At 40.9% G+C, this 18,212-nt stretch overlaps 1 protein-coding gene across 2 annotated transcripts in view; it reads left to right on the top strand.

Annotated features, from left to right (window-relative positions):
• The window catches only part of REV3 (recovery protein 3), a 410,344-nt gene that overhangs the window by 179,789 nt on the left and 212,343 nt on the right, over positions 1-18,212 (top strand). The window lies entirely within an intron of this gene.

The raw sequence follows: 18,212 nt of genomic DNA, 5'->3' as shown, positions 1-18,212 counted from the left end.
ACCCCTCTATATCAAAGTGAGTGCATTAATTTTGATGCTTAAGGATGCAACAGATCATTGCATATGAAACACTCACTAAATGCTGCTATTAGTACTTATCTGGGTTGCTTCGCCCGCCTTAAATGAACTCCACCAACAGTAAATCTTGATGGGTCTTATAAATCATGTCATTGACAGAAGATGATGAGAAAGTTGTCTTCTGTGAGAGAGAAATGCCAGCAATGACAATGAATAACTGTATATCAATGCTTGAATATATTTAGAGCTAACCAAGGTTTAACTGTGGCTACTATGGTCAACCCAGGTTTTGACTCCAGTAATTGAGTGTAATTACTAATTATAGTTGATGTGTGGTTCTAACTGCCTGATCATAGCTTAAGTGCTGTTATTAGTTCAGCAGTGGCTTCTCACAGAAGCAATCATCAGCAACCATAATAGAGTTCAGCAGACAATTTGTGGCTTCTCACAGAAGCAAGCATCAACAGCCATAGTAGGATCAGCAGACCATAATCGAACCCAACAAATAACAATAGTAGACTTCAGCAGCAAGATTAACAAACCAATCAGAGAATCAACATTAGTGTCTTGCAGCGTATTCAAATCATTCATTAGGGACTAAGTCACATGACATGAGGACACGAGACACGGAGGACACGTAAATACGAGTATTCAATACGAAACGCAGCGACCTGGAAACAGGACACGGGGGACACGTTTATATATATTTAATAAAAATATATATATATACACACCAAAATATAGTTTTTTATCCATATTAAATTGCAGGTTGTAGTTTATCTAATCAAATTAAAATATAATTACTTCTCAAAGTTCATAGTTCACTTTAAAAAAATAAATAGAATCAAAATTTACTATTTAGAAATTAGAATGTGATATGCTTGGTCTTGATTCTTGAATATTCAATGTTCATTGTTCATGTACAACTTACAAGCACATAAGAAAATAACTAAAGTCTAATCCTATTGATTTCCTCTGCCCCTCTTGCGAGAAAATGCCACAGCTTTCCCTTTCCCTCTAGATGTAGATGCTGGTGCTGGTGGAGTTGGCAGTGGGGTTTGCTATGTTCTAGAAGCTGAAGAACTAGAAGTAGCAGCTATAGGAGGTAGACCACGTCTTCTATTGGTGGCAGGGGTAGCTTGGGCAAGTGGTGTCACCTGGAAACATTACAATCTCCCAATCCTGAAATCCTGAAAAACTGATAAGTCTGCTGCATTTTGAATGAAATCTAAAATTCTACTTTCTCCATATGAAACCAATGAGGTTGGAACCACTCTCAAACATCCTGAGTCATTTCATGGTAATGTTAAAAATTTAAAAGGAGAATGTCACTTTTACTTTAAGAATTTAACATTACCATGAATAGCATATCAATACTAGGGCCTAGACTTGATCATTACGCTGCCCCACTCAAAAATTATTTGTTTCTTTCAAAAAAAATTGCAGCTTACGCAAGTAACATTTTCTATCAACGGAATACGCGTTTTCCAGATGCAGGACACGACGAAAACCAACGAATACGTTTTACATTTTATAGCACATGATGAAAAACGTTTTCGACACGTTTTAGGGCCGTTTTCTTGTCTGGCACGTAAAATACGGGACACGGGACCTTGGAGGACGTGTCCTGTGACTTAGATTAGGGAGATGTGATGGATTCACAATCCGTTGTGCCAAAGGTATCACTAGGCTGATGCCTCAAAAGCAATTCCCTCTTACACATAAGTCCTCTATATAGCAGAAGAATCATGGGCTCATCTATAACATATCCAGGTCAGCATCTGTCTTCAAAACTTCTAGCCACTTTCATGGAAACTTGCTTCAATTAGGCTGATCTTGTCTGCTCTATCTTAGTACAGAGTATATCACGAATCTTCTTGTCACATTGTTCTTAGACTTCCATCATTTCCAATGATTGCCACACCTTGGCAGTCTCCATTATGTGTTTGCAATTCTCACTAGGCGGCTATGGAAGAACAAGAACAACCAAGCAAGCCAAGAGACTCATAATGAAATAAAACAATCAAGATAATACTTATATTTTGAGAGTGTATCAGCTCCCTCTTGACCTTAGCCTTCTGAGATCTAGCCAACCTTGTCCACATCATTAAGGAGTTGAGTTTGCTCATACAATCATCAAGGAGCCACATCAAGGAGTCCACAACATCAAAAGTTCATCATCAATGAGTTCACGTCATCTACATCATCAATGAGTTCAGATCATCAACAAGCTCACATCATTATCATCCTCAATGAGTCCACATCATCAACAAGGTGTCCACATCATTAGTGTGCCCACATCATTATTGTCATCAAGGAGTCTACATCATTAGTATCATCACAGAGTCCACGTCATCGAGAAATTCACATCATCATCAAAGAGTTCATGTCATGAAGGAGTCCACATCATCAACAAAGAGTTCACAAAGTCCATGTCATCAAGGAAACCACATCATCAAGAACATCAAGGAGTTTGCATTATCATCACCATTACATGCACATCATCATTATCAACATCATCAACCTGTCCATATCATCATCATCATCAACATCATCAACGCCATCAACAACATCAACATCATCAACAAGTCCACATCATCATCATCATCAACATCATCAACGTTATCAATGAATCCACTCATCATCATCATCATCATCAACATCATCAACATCATCAACGCCATCAACGAATCCACATCATCATCATCAACAACACCATCAACGTCATCAGTGAGTCCACATCATCATCATCATCAATATCATCAACGTTATCAATGAGTCCACATCATCATCATCAATGTCATTAACGAGTCCACATCATTAAGGAGATAGGGTTTCCTTAATTTGGACCATAAACCTTAGATTTTATTCTTCAAACCCTAACTAGGGATTACAAGCCATAAATAATCCAATGTCAGTAATGATTAAATCAATAAAAGAAATACAAGTTACTTACCTTTTTGAGAGTGTATCGACTCATTTTTTATCTTTAGTCTTCTTGAATCCAACTTGCAAATCGACCTCAACATTAAGATGTCAAATCTAAGGATCCTTTATTTAGGAGGAAGCAATCAATCCACAAGCCTTGGATTCTCATTTCCAACCCCTTTTGTTTTTCTTGAAAAGGTTTTGAGTTCAAACCCTAATGACTAGGATTGATATATATGATTCTCAATGTCAATCATCAGATCGAGGGTTTTGACCAAAAATTCTAGTTGTATATATGTCATTCATAAAAACTAACATTCTATCCTTAGATGGCTAGAACCTTGTTAATACATTTACGACGTCCAATCATCTACACTTTCGATCGTCATACATTAAGTACCAACTACTATATAAGATATCGTTATGGAACGAACAAAGTTCATTCTTCAAGTTAAATACTCCAGAAGACTTGGAATATGTAGATCCTCGTTGAAGATACAAGAATATATACAAAATGTATGAATAGAATGATGATACAATTGAGAGTGAGGGTCTTGTATATATATCTAGGTAAGCATCCTTTCACAAGCGGTCATGTCTCCTTAGACATGCCTCTTTGTTTAACTAATTATTAATTAACTAATCATTATTACAATTATTTATATATATTTTATTCGTAACATTGCCTTCCTCCTCAAAAAAGCTTTGTCCTCAAAGCTTATTGATGAAAAGGCTTGATCTCTTTTTTTGCTTTGGGTGTCTTCTTGTCTCAAAACTGTCATCTTTGTTGATACAAGACGATATGATCTATGGAGCAATAAATAAAACTGTCGAACTGAGAAGGGATCTGACCATCCTAAATTAATCTTTTGTGGAATCTTTTAATTACTAGAAATTTGTGATGAATTGTTATCACTATACTGGGTTGAGCTTACTTCAATATTCTTGGGAACATCAATTTGTTGTTTATGTTCTGCATGGTACAAATACGTAACTTGATTGAGTTGTCTACTCTCATGATTCGGATGTCGATAGGGAGCTTTTTTGGTTTGACTTTCGCTTATCCTGCATTTGGAATTTTCTTGATTTACTTAAGAAACTGATGTTGTTCATTTAATTACAGAACCTTCACTTGGAATTTTCATCATTTGAACTACAACATCTAAATATGTTTTCCCTTCAACTGGGTTGGCAGCTTTTGGAGTTTTGATATTTACTGGATCAATTTTCATTCCTCTTTCTTCAACTTGGTCAACTACGTCTGAAGACTTCGATACTTTTTTAGTGTTGAATTCTTATAGTTTTCTTTTCAATATTTTCTTGTCATTTTAAAGTTTCTTAATTTGCGTTAATAATTTATTGTTGTGATCCTTGAGGCCAGTAACTTCTTCATTTTTGTTAGTGGTGATTTTGTCAATTTCCCTTTGCATATTTTGTATTACTTTTTTACTTTCTTGAGAAATTACTGTTGCGATATCTTGCATATCTTTTGGTGTTATGGAATCTTGCTTCACTGTAACCTCTTGTAATGTTATATTTTTCTTTTTGTATGAAAAATATCAAAAACTTCTTCATATTTAGGATAACAGTTCCTAGTGACTCAATTCAGGTTGAATCCATAATTATATCACTATTGTCGCAAAATACAGTTTTAATGGTGGATTGCGATACAAAAGTATAGTCTCCAATACTTAGTTGTAGATTGCTTATGTCGTATTGTTTGTCACTTGTGTCAACAAAATTCGTTTCGATTATATTTGATTCAAAAATCACTAATTGGTTAGCACATTTAGTACTAACCTAATTATTATTTTGAGTAGGATCAATAGAGATGATAACGTCATTTCCCGCAAGTGAACCTTTCATTTTAAATAGTGCACCAACACATATACTAAAAGTTTTAGGAAATATTCCCTCTTTCATTTATGAATTAGACTCAATTTCTTTCTCGTTAGCGATTAACTCCATTTTGCTTTTTCAAGATGAAACTAGGGTTTTAAGTAATCTCTTTATAAGACTTCACTTTATTACCCCTTTGACTTTTAATAAGAAATTTTTAATATTTTTTTTTCCTTGAAATAATTTCGTATACTTTTGGCTTCTAATATTAATAATGCTTACAATATATATCTATATATATATATATATATAATGTTTTTGTTTTTGTTTTTTTTTTTAATGTGCTTCACCTTTTTCTTTCTTCTTTCTATAGCTCTTATGATAATTCACATTATATTATAGTATCTAATGTCTAATAAGTTAAATTTTTTAAGGACTTGGAATCTGATTTTTAATTGTATGGGCCTTGTTTAGTGATTTCTTGGTATCAATTTGATTAATAAATAATTCACTTTTAACTTTCCCAAATAACCTTCTAACTCTTTGAATAATTAGGTACAACTTTTTAATGAGTTTTTGAAAAGTCACCCTGTAGTGAAATGGTGGCTATTCACCTTCAAGCATACTACTCCTAATGGAAAAGCACGTAAAAAGAAATGTGAAGACAAGGCAAGGGCTGTTTTGATTCTCTTCGATAATCACAACTTATATCCACGACTACCCAAACTAGATGGTATGTAATGACTATTATAGGCTTGAAAAATGCCGTTTGTATGGTAAAATATGGCTGGCCGAAAATTCAATTATCACTGTTCACATAACAATTTTGCAAGAAACGGAAAGTGAAAATAGTTTGAATTGATTTCACGACACAAGTAAGTTTACGATTATTGTTTATTCATAATAGGGCACCTGACTATCACCAAATGTGCTGTAGTACTGCAACAATCGTGTACGAGCAGTGAAGACCACTGTGTATGAATAACATCGTGTACGACCGCTGTAGGAACACACAATTTTTTTCACCTTTTTATTTAATTTGATATTGGCGGCTCACTGTGGCTATGCAATATAATCAACTTGAGGTTGGCGGCAGTTTGGGGTGGAACGACTGTGTGACGATTGAACTCTGGTGGAGGGACGTTGGATGACCCCTGTTGGAAATGGTGGTCACGAGCGGACGTGAATTAACTCGAGTAAAGGTGGATTGACTGGTGGCGGTCAAGGCTCTATTAGTTGGCGGCTCAGGATAGTGATAGGTAACGACGTATTGAATATTGATGTGCGAACATATGAACGATAAAAGGATGATGGTGGTTGTTGGTGGCTGTTGATGATGGCATGAGACGGAGGTTGCTGTCAAGGAAACTTGAATGACATTACAATGATCTTTGTTTTTCCTTGTGCAAACCGGCCAAGTAATATTTTATTTTATTTTTATTTTTTATATGTAACTTTTTTTTTCATTTTTTTTATAATACTTTTTTTTGATGAACTTTGTTTTTTAATTTTTTTTTTTAGTAATTATTATTATTATTAATTCTTTTCAGTGTTCCACGGGGACGCGTCCCCCAAGGTTGGGTGCGCGTAGCCCTCGCACCCCATGCACCAGGGACGAGGGGACATTTGGGGAAACGTTTCCCCACGTCCCCCTTTTGGGGAGACGCAAGGAGTGACGTTTCTCCGATGTGGGGGACGCGACTCCCCAAAAGGGGGATGTCTGGGCGTCCCCCCCTCAAAATGGGCTATGTGTTCCCCTTGAAATTTGGTTGTAAACAATGATTTATGACAGGGGAAAACTAGTATTTGATCATATTTCCCTACTTAAATTTTTAACATTACCATGAAATGACTCGGGATGTTTGAGAGTGGTTCCGACCTCATTGGATTTCATATGGAGAAAGTAGAATTTTAGATCTCACTCAAAATCCAATAGACTTAACAGTTTTTCAGGAATTCAAGATTCGATGGATTGCAATGTTTCCATTGCATTTTGTCATGTACAAGGGTATGGAATTGGTATTTAATCAAGAACACCAAGCCCTTTGTGTACTTTAGAGCGACTTTTAGACTCATCACTCCACTATTTTTGAGTTTAGTTATATCAATTTACTATTCCAGTCTTTAGATTTCAGTATCTATTATAGTCTATTTTGCTTAGTACTAATTAGATTCTAGAATGATGAATGATGAATTTTAATTTTAAATCAATTTACAATCTAGAATGATGAATGATGAATTTAATTTTTAAATCCATGTAGATTCTAGAATGGTAAATACTGAATGATGAATATGTATCAGAGTATTTTATTTTTGAATCTCGTGGTCTATGGATGAATCATGTATGTGTTAGTAAGGATGATGAGTATGGATAAATGTATTTCATTACTTAATTCAATTATGTATGTATCATTGTATTTATGCTTTCATTATTGAATATGAATTTGAAATATATATATATATATATCTTAAAACAAATTATAAACCTCGATGTCCCCCCCGTCCCCCCTAAATTTCCCTAAAATTTGAGGGTACTCCCACACGTCCCCCTACACCTGCGTCTCCTTGTCCCGAAGTCTTGGTGGAATATTGATTTTTTTTATAGATATTTGATTTTGTTTTCTTTTAATACTTTCCCCCTTTTTTTTCTAAAAGAAAATGGCCAAGGGCCAACAACAGAGAAACTCCAAAAGTGTAGTGAAATGCTTCAATCTTGACGACAACAATGGCGACGTGCTTGATGGCCAAAGGCCTGGATCGGAGAACAAGACTCTTGTGCAGTGGTTGAACTTGCCAGAGGATCGAATGGCTCTGATACCAAATGGAACCAACAAAGTTCGTTCTTCAAGTTAAATACTCCAAAAGACTTGGAATATGTAGATCCCCATTGCGGATACAAGAATATATATAAAATGTATGAATAAGAATGATGATACAATTGAGAGTGAGGGTCCTCTATATATAGCTAGGTAAGCACCCTTTCATGAGCGGTCATGCCTCCTTAGACATGCCTTCTTGTTTATGTTGGAATTCCTAAGTCTAACACGTTAGAAACCCTTCATGTACTTTCTGATTTATTCCTACCTACTTGTTCTGTTAATTAACAAGTTATTTACCATGTAAATACTGGAAATAAATACAAGCACATGCTCAACACATTACAGATCATCAACTGAAGGAAACAGAAACAAGTGCACAAGTGACACTGTTATCTTTGGACTAATGTCCCTAGAAAAACCCAATGCAGGAAAACCGGTGCAGCTATCTAAGGGTTTGATTTATTAAGCAGTTTCAAAATACATTTTGGGTTTCAAATCCGGCTCACCCAACAGAGAAAAATCTCGGCAGTAGCACCTCTCTACTCGGAAGTAGATATTACGGCTGAAACTCCGGATAAACACTCCGACAGCTCCACAGCTCTAATCTGCCCAACGAAACCCTAACGTTAGCCTCTAGGGACTGCACTGGCCTCTTTGTCGCCCAACGTTAGCCTCTAGGGACTGCACTGGCCTCTTTGTCGCCCAACGTTAGCCCAACATTACTCTGGGTTGGCCTGTGTCAGCCTCTGGAGGCACTGTGTCAGTCCTCTGGCCCTCTGCGTCACCCACGTTGGGGCATTGCACAGCTCCTGGCCGGCTTTGCGTGAGCCCTGGCTGGCTCTGCGTGAACTTTTCGCTACTTCTTTATCCCTCTCTCCGGCTAATGCGCTGATCCTCTCGGTGCTATCTTTGCCTCTCTGCTTCTGTATTCATTGCCCCTCAGTTGCAATTCTGATCACTCTCTCAATTTTCTTAGTAAACCCAGCCCCACAAAGTCGAAATCTTGATCTCTTGGTTTATTCTCCAAGTGACCCTCAAGCCTCCTCTTATACTTTTCTCGTTGACAAATCAACGACCGAGATTAAGTCCCTAATCAACGACTAAGATTAGATCGGGCTTGATCCATGCCTTTTGGACCATTCTAACACAGTTTTATATTAATTCACATTAATATTTTAATTTCCCTAAATATAGACTTAGGGACTGCATTAAAAATATTAATTATTTTAATATCTCCCAAACTGTTGAGAATCTGCCCAAACCTTTTCTAGGTATTGGAGATCTCATGTGCCTTAGCCTCCACCAATTTTCGTTGCTAGAGCACATCCGATGCTACCCCAAATTAGCACTCCCTCTTAGCGAGGATTGTGCTCTAGTAATACTCCTCACTGAGCATCACTCTGATCATTCAGCATCGGTCCCTATGCTGATGCTAGGCCTACTGCCTAACATCCTCTGCACTGCAGCATCCTGTACTACTACCCATGGCCCTGTCACTACCACTGCTGCATCCGAATTGCAACCCCTCTCATCATGTTGCATCGTGCTGCCCATAGCACTACCACTGCTAACTGCTGCATTGCAACTCAGTTACTGAGAAGTAAGCAACTGATCTCCCAACTCTGGCATCTCCGTCAGACTAGAAACACTCCTGATGCTGAAGCTCCCTTTGTCACTGACAAGTGCTCCCTCTCTGACCTCTGCGCTGCTGCAACAACTTTGTGCATCTCGCACTATTGCACACCTCTTTGTGCCATCCTGCACTGGTGCAACACTTCTGTGCTTCTCGCACTGCTGCCTCACGCTGTCCTGGGAATCCTGCACTGTAGCTCTCTCGGTCCATCCGCATCCGTCTATACTGACATCCACCAACACTGCTACTCCTCTTCGGGGCTCCTGTAGCAATGTCTAATCCAAGAGACTGGGTAACTCGAGGATTCTGCCCCTCATCGCCTGTAGTCCCTCTGACTACAGCTCGATGTCTCCCCACTTCCGCTCAAGTGGTGTGTGTGCACTCATGGCACAATCATCCTCTGTCTCCACTTCCTTCTCCGCCCTTTGCTGGCGCAACCTTGGTCTTAGAGGCCTCTCCCTTGCTCTTCTTCCTTGGACACTGGGTCACATAATGACCCAGCTCCCCACAGTGGAAGCATTTGACTTTGGAGAGGTCCGTTGTCTTCCATTTCTCCTGCTTTCCCTCGGATGCTAGGGCAGTATCCACCTCCTCCTCCTTGATTCTGATCCCCTTGCCATTGCTTCCCGCCTTGCTCAGCCTTCTGATCTCTTCTTGGCGAAGAGTAGCCCACATTTCCTCCCAATCTGGAAGGGTTGCCCTGCCCAGTATGCTCTGGACAAACACCTCCTAGTCTTTTGAGACTGCATTCAGGGTTGTTCTCACCATCAATTCTTGATCCGATTGTTGATTTGGGATAGCATCAGATGTGCTCTAGCCACGAAAATTGGTGGAGAGGTTGGGGCACATGAGATCTCCAATACCCAGAAAGGGTTTGGACAGATTCTAAACAGTTCAGGAGATATTAAAATAATTAATATTTTTAATGGAGTCACTATGTCTAAACTTAGGGAAAATAAAATATTAATGTGGATTAATATGAAACTGTGTTAGAATGGTCCAAAAGAGATGGATCAAGCCAGATCTAATCTTAGCCATTGATTAGGGACTTAATCTCGACTGTTGATATGTTAACATGAAATTATAAGAGGAGGCTTGAGGGTCACTTGGAGAATACACTAGAGTGACTAGTCATTCTATTCTCTAGAGCGGGGTTTGCTAAGAGAGATAGAATTAGTGATCGGGAGATGCAGCTGAGGGGCATTTGAGTACAGAGAGGCAGAGATAGTGCCGGAAGAGTAGCGCAGTAGTCAAGGAGAGTGATGCAGAGCCAGCCAGGGCTCATGCAGGGCCACGCAGAGGCAGCCAGGAGTTGCGCAGAGCCTCAAAGAGGCCAGTGTTGCTAACGCAGAGGGTGAGAGGGTTGATGCAAGATCTCCTAGGGCTGACGCAGGGCTAGCGTGGGGCAGAGAGGGGTTGACACAGTCCAAAGACAGGCTGACGCTGGGGTTTTTGGGGCATATTTGTGCTGAGTCATTGCTGGAAGGATTATCCGGGGTTTCAGCCAGGAGATTTGTCAGAAACTGAGAGGTATTACTGCCAAGGAAGTTCTCTGTTGGGTAGGCTAGTTTCGACACCCAAATTGTACTCTGATATTGCTTAATAAGAAAACCCTCAGATAGCTGCACTGATTTTCCCACATTAGGTTTTTGCGGGGACATTAGTCCAAAAATAATGGTGTCATATGGTATGTTTATTTTTGTTTCTTTTAGTTGTTGATCTGTAATATGTTGAGCATGCACTAGTGTTTATTTTAAATATTTACATTGTAAATAACTTGTTAAGTAAAATAGCAAGTAGGTAGGAACAAATCATATAAAGCGCATGGAGGGTTTCTAAGTAAACTTAGAAACTTGAACATGGTACCAGAGCGTGATTGCATATCACAGGAGGGCTAAGGACATTAGCCAAGTGGAGCAATAGTAGCAGAAAACAGTTGTCCCGAGGTGACAGAAGCTGTTTCTAGCAGAGCAACAACAAGGGAAGGGTGATGCAGTGCTTGCGTCATCAAAGGTGAGTCGAGAAGGGGCAGCGCAGAAGCTAAGGAGGCAAATGGGAGCCTCACGCAGAGCCACGCAGTAGCTGGGAAGGCTGACGCAGTTGGCTGAGGAGGCCGGATTGCTGGTGCCGAGATTGCGAGAGCCTAGGAGCTCTCACCTTCAGGTTGCTGGGGTTTAGAAGGTTGTGGGAATATAGAAGAGTGGAGCTAACCTGGGGTTTAGAAGGCTGTGGGAATATAGAAGAGTGGAGTTGGTGAGGTACTGTAGTCAGAACAATACCTGACAGAGCAAGGCCAGAGGAGTTGCTACCGAGGGTTTCTAGCTGAGGAACCTGGATCAGTTGTGCGGTTGCACAAGACGATCAGAGTAGGGAGCATCTTGACAACGACAGAAGGATTTCCAGGAGGGAAATTCAGACTCAAAGGGAGTCCAGAAGAGAACTCCTAGACGGGAAGTAGAGACTCAGAGGAGTCGATCAGAGAACTTCCAGGAGGGAAGTAGAGGAGCATCATGGCACTACACGGAGTAAGACACCAGGATAGATTGGACAGAGTGTCGAATTTCGCAGTCTAGAAGGCCAAAATCTTATTCGTACTTGACAGGAATCGTGTCAAGAACTTCGCCTTGAAGGTAATAGCTATCCCAGTTGACCCCAATGAGAATGACAAGTACGAGGAGGCAATGGCGAGGTCAAAGAGCATTATCCTTGACGGGGTCAAGGACACATAGTCGAGAAGGAAACGACATTTGAGATGTGGGAGGCTCTCAAGAAGATGTACCAACATACTTTTGTGCAAAGAAGAATGCTGCTTGAGAATCAGTTGAGGTTGTATCAGATGAAGAAAGGAGAACCGATTGACGCCTTCGTCGGAGGACTGAATGAGATCCGAGATTAGTTGATTGCTATAGAGGCGACATTGGATCAGGAGATGATGGTGAGGACAACTCTAAATGCTGTCTTAGAAGACTGAGAGGTATTTGTCCAGAGTATACTGGGTAGAGGGACTCTCCCACCTTGTGACGAGATGTGGGCAACTCTTCACCAGGAAGAGATCAAATGACAGTTGAAGACGGGTAGCAGCAACAAGGGGATCAAAGTCAAGTAGGAGGGGGAAGATGTGGCCCTAACATATGAGGGAAAGCAAGAGAAGTGAAAGAAGAAAGATCTCTCCAAGATCAAGTGCTTCCACTGTGGGGAGCTGGGTCATTATGCGATCCAGTGTCCAAGGAAGAAGAGTAAGGGAGAATCTTCCGAGACTAAGGCAGTGCCAACAGGGGCAGGGAAGGAAGTTTTGACAGACGATGACTGTGCCATGAGTTCACAAGCACCACTTGAGCAAAAGTGAGGAGACATCGAGTTGTAGTTAGGTGGACTACAGGCGATGAGGGGTAGGATCCTCGAGGTACCCAGCCTCTTGGATTAGACCCTGCTATGGGAGCCCCGATGAGGAGTAGCAAGACTGGCTGATGTGGGTAGAGATAGATGTAGATCGATCGACAGAGAGAGTTACAGTGCAGGAGTCCCGAGACAGCGCGAGGCTAGCAGGTTGCAGCAGTGTGTGAGACACACGAGTGTTGCACCAGTGCAGGATGACACAGAGAGGTGTGCAACGGTGCGAGATGCAAGGAATTGTTGGAGCAACGCAGAGGTTAGAGAGGGAGCACTTGTTAGCGACAGAGGGAGCTTCAACATCAGTGTGTGTCTCTAGCCCAACAGGGAGGTCAGATTGGAAGATCAATTACTTACTTCTCAGTAATTGAGTTGCAGTGTAGCAGTGGGCAACACGATGCAACATGATGAGAGGAGGTGCATTGCAGATGCAGTGCTGGGAGAAAGGACCAACAACAGCTCGGATGCAGAGGGAGCTGTTGTACATATGCAACAGTGGCAGTGGTAGAACCATGGGCAGTACAGGATGCAGCGGTGTAGAGGATGTTGGGCAGGAAGGCCTAAGCATCAGCACAGGTACCGATGCCAGATGATTAGAGTAATACTCAGTGAGGAGTATTGTTAGAGTACAGTACTCGCTAAGATGGAGTGTTGATTTGGGGTAGCATCAGATGTGCTCTAGCCACGGAATTTGGTGGAGAGGTTGGGGCACATAAGATCTACAATACCCAGATTCTAAACAGTTCAGGAGATATTAAAATAATTAATATTTTTAATGGAGTCCCTAAATCTAAACTTAGGGAAAATAAAATATTAATGTGGATTAATATGAAATTGTGTTAGAATGGTCCAAAAGACATGGATCAAGCCAGATCTAATCTTAGCTGTTGATTAGGGACTTAATCTCGGCCGTTGATATGTCAACAGGAAAAGTATAAGAGGAGGCTTGAGGGTTACTCGGAGAATACACTAGAGTGATCAGTCATTCTATTCTCTAGAGCGAGGTTTACTAAGAGAGATAGAATTAGTGATTGGGAGATGCAACTGAGGGGCATTTGAGTACAAAGAGACAAAGAGGCAGAGATAGTGCCCGGAGAGCAGTGCAGTAGCCAAGGAGAGTGACGCAGAGCCAGCTAGGGCTCATGCAGGGCCATGTAGAGGCAGCTGCGAGCTGCGTAGAGCCTCAGAGAGGCCAGCGGTGTTGACGCAGAGGGCTTGAGGGCTGACGCAGGGTCTCCCAAGGTTAACGCAGACCCATTCGGGGTGACGCAGGGCCAACATGAGGCAGAGAGGGGCTGATGCAGTCCAGAGAGAGGCTGATGCTGCGGTTTCTGGGGAGAATTTTTGCTGAGTAGCTGCTAGAAGGATTGTCCAAGATTTCATCCAGGAGATTTGTCAGAGACTGAGAGGTATTACTGCCAAGGAAATTCTCTGTTGGGTAGGCCTGTTTCGGCACCGAGATTGTACTCGGATATTGCTTAATAAGAAAACCCTCAGATAGCTGCACCGGTTTTCCCACATTGGGTTTTTCCGCGGACATTAGTCCAAAAATAATGGTGTCATATGGTGTGTTTGTTTATGTTTCTTTTAGTTGCTACTCTGTAATATGTTGAGCATGCACTAGTGTTTATATTTAATATTTACATTGTAAATAACTTGTTAAGTAAAATAACAATTAGGTAGGAATAAATTAGATAAAGTGCATGGAGGGTTTCTACCTAAGTAAACTTAGAAACTTCAACGCTGGCATGGCCCGTAAGGAAGTCAGCTGGTCCCGGATCTCCTTTAATCGACCGAGGAAGGGGTTGAGCTATTCTTCCTTTTGCATCTGGCATGATCGCAACTGATTTTCTAGTAACATCCTTCTCTACACAATAGTATGTTGGTACAATTTCTTTAGGGCAACCCACATCTCATTTGCCATTTCCTTTTCGGCAATATGTGGTATTACATGGTCCTTGACCCCGTTAAGAATGATGCTCTTGGCCCTCGCCATTGCCTCCTCGTACTTGTCTTATCAGTTGGGTCATCTGGTATAGCTATCATCCTCAAGGCAAAGTGCTTGACACGATTCCTGTCTAGAACAAATAGGATTCTGGCCTTTTAGACTATGAAGTTTGAGGCTCTGTCCAGTCTGTTCTGGTCTCTTACCCCATTCATTGCTATCTTGCTGCTCCTCTACTTCCCTCCTGGAAGTTCTTGGTGTGACTCCCTCCAAGCCTCGATTTCCCTCTTGGAAACCCTTCTACCAATGTCGAGATGCCCCCAATCCGATCCTTAGTGCTGCTGCACCACTGATCCAGATTTCTTGGTTAGAAATCCTCGATAGCAACTCCCTCCTCCTTGGCCTTGCCCTGTTAGGTATTGTTCTAACTACAGTACCCCACCAGCTCCACTCTACAACTTACCCACAACCTCCTAAACCCTAGCAACTTGAAGGTTAGAGCTCCTAGGCTCTGCGCAATCCCGGCATCGGCAAATCAACTTCCTCAGCCAACTGCGTCAACCCTCTTGGCCTTTGCGTGGCTCTACGTGAGCCTATCTTTGCCTCCCTTAGCCTCTGCGCTGCCTCGTCTTGGCTCAATCTTGATGACGCATGCACTGTGTCACCCCTTCCTTGCTACTACTCTGCTGGAACAACTTTTGTCACTCGGGACAATTGTTTTCTGCTGCTGCTGTTCTGCTCGGTTGATGTCCTTAGTTCTCCTATGATCTGCAACCACCCTTTGATACCATGTTGGAATTTCTAAGTTTGACACGTTAGAAACCCTTCATGTACTTTTTGATTTATTCCTAGTACCCACCTACTTGTTTTGTTAATTAACAAGTTATTTACCATGTAAATACTGGAAATAAATACGAGTACATGCTCAACACATTACAGATCATCAACTGTAGGAAACAGAAACAACCACACAAGTGACACCGTTATTTTTGGACTAATGTCCCTATAAAAACCCAGTGTGGGATAACCGATGCAGCTATCTGAGGGTTTGATTTATTAAGCAGTTTCAGAATACAATCTGGGTGCCAAATCCAGCTCACCCAATAGAGAAAAATCTCGGCAGTGGCACCTCTCTACTCGGAAGCAGATATTTTGGCTGCAATCCCGGATAAACACTTCGACAGCTCCATAGTTCCAATTTGCCCCACGAAACCCCAGCGTCAGCCTCTCTCTGGCCCAGCGTTAGCCCAACCTCACTTTGGCTTGGCCTGCGTCCGCCTCTGGAGGCACTGCGCCAGTCCTCTGGCCCTCTGCGTCACGTACGCTGGCCCTCTGAGGCATTGCGCAGCTCCTGGCTGCCTCTGCGTGAGCCCTGGCTGGCTCTACGTGAATTGTTGGCTGTTTTTGCGCCCCTCTCTCCGGCTATTGCGCTGATCCTCCCAGTGCTATCTCTGTATCTCTGCTTTTGTATTCACTGCCCCTCAGTTGCAACTCTGATCACTCTCTTAACTTTCTCAGCAAACCCAGCCCCAAAAAGGTCAAAATCTTGATTTCTTGGTGTGTTCTCCAAGTGACCCTCAAGCCTCCTCTTATACTTTTCTCGTTGACATATCAATGACCGAGATTAAGTCCCTAATCAACGGCTAAGATTAGATCTATCTTAATCTATGACTTTTGGACCATTCCAACACAGTTTTATATTAATTCACATTAATATTTTAATTTCCCTAAGTTTAGGCTTACGGACTCCATTAAAAATATTAATTATTTCAATATCTCTCAAACTGTTTAGAATCTGCCCAAACCCTTTCTGGGTATTGGAGATCTCATGTGCCTTAGCCTCTCCACCAATTTTCGTGGCTAGAGCACATCCGATGCTACCCCAAATCAACAGTTTAACTAATTATTAATTAACTAATCATTATATATATATATATATATATATATATATATATATATTATTCGTAACACATTACAATAACCCTAGCTGGCAATATACTTTGGTCAATCATATGCAACTTTAATCAGTCATCGGGATACTAATACAAAACATCTTGCATATTAATAAATAGAACAAGTCAATACCCTCAACTTCCAAACCTTAAGCCTTCTTTAGCTATAATAAAATTTCATTTTGCAAGATAACACATCCTCTGTTTTAATGACCTGCAAATACTTATGCACAAGTAACATTAAATATCAAACATCTCTTTCTGCTTGTTATTTATTTATTGAAGCACAGGCAATTTCAAAAGTAGTGTCATGTATTTTATATCAAATTTCCCTTTTTGGTAGCTCCGCTATGTCTCCAAAATGAAAGGAACAAAATGTCTTTGTACACCTGTTCCTTAAAATATTAATGGGTATTAATCAAAATATGGGTGAGAATGATCTAGAAGGCGGATCAAGTCATGTTTTAATCTTAGCTGTTGATTAGAGACTTAATTTCGGCCGTTGAAGACTCAACATGAAAAGTATAAAATGGAGGCTTGGGGTTCATTTGGAACATACACAAAGAGATTGAGGAAATTGATTTTTTGAGGTGAGAAGTTCTCAGGAGGAAAATCAATTGGGGAGATCTTGCAGCTGAGGGGCAGAGAGAATCCGGGAGGACTTTCCGGAAAATACAGAATGGAGAGGTGGAGAGAGCTTGCAGAGAGGCAGCGCAGTAGCTGGGAGAGCTGACGCAAAAAAGCTGCTTGTCACGGAAAATCCAGAACTGCCGAAACAACTGAAATTGCTGGAACAACCGAAATTGCCAGAATAGTCGGGAGAGCTGACACAGAGGCAGAGAAGGTGACGTAGGGCTGATGAAGAGCCAACGCAGAAATAACCAGGCTTAGCCAGTCTTGTGCCGAAATTCTGCCCTGTGAAGTGAGGTAAAACTCACTCAAATTTTCCGCAAGTGTTTTCTCTGTAAAGGATTGGTAGATGAGCATCCTAGAGTTTTATTCAGATATTTCTCCTGCATAATAATAAACCCTCAGAACTGCTGCACCGATTTTCCTGCATTGGGTTTTTCCCGGGGACTATTGTGTCCAAAAATAAGTGTCCTATGTATCTTGTTCTTTGCCCTGTTTTCTGTTTCATGAGATCAAATATTTAATTAGTGTAGGCTGAAGTAATTTGTTTCAGTATTCAGAAGAATAACTTGATGAATGTAATTTAAAAAATCAAGTAGGTGAACTAGATTAAGATTTGTTGTAGTAGGGGTTCCTTCGAGTCTAGGAATTTTCACAATGCATACAAGGAGGACAACCTTTTTGTCATCCAATTTAGTATGACAAAGATGTGACATAGACTTTGACAATAAGATTTAGAATTTTGGACTTATTCCATAACTTCTAAATGAGAAATGAATTGGCCTTGGATCATACTTAGAGTTTGGAAGATAGTTTACACCTTAAGATTATTCCATTGAGCCATAGAATCATAGATAAGAAGTGTTACTGCGTTTCTCATACATGAGATCGCATATGGTGCCATTTGGAGTTCGCATGAGATGCCATAAGATTCTTAAATTTTCACAGAAAAAGAATGCCACAAGTATTGTGCCTTAGATCTGTGACATATGTTAGAGGGCTTCCATACTGTTCACAGAGAGATGTGATCCTGAGACTCACATGTTTCAGCCTCAGCC

This window comes from Pinus tabuliformis, chromosome 2_1 (assembly GCF_031772625.1).
Source record: "Pinus tabuliformis cultivar Carrire ecotype Pingquan chromosome 2_1, CPIR1, whole genome shotgun sequence".
Taxonomy (NCBI): domain Eukaryota; kingdom Viridiplantae; phylum Streptophyta; class Pinopsida; order Pinales; family Pinaceae; genus Pinus; species Pinus tabuliformis.
Note: the sequence above shows the minus strand (reverse complement) of the source record. Positions and strands in the feature narration are given on the sequence as shown.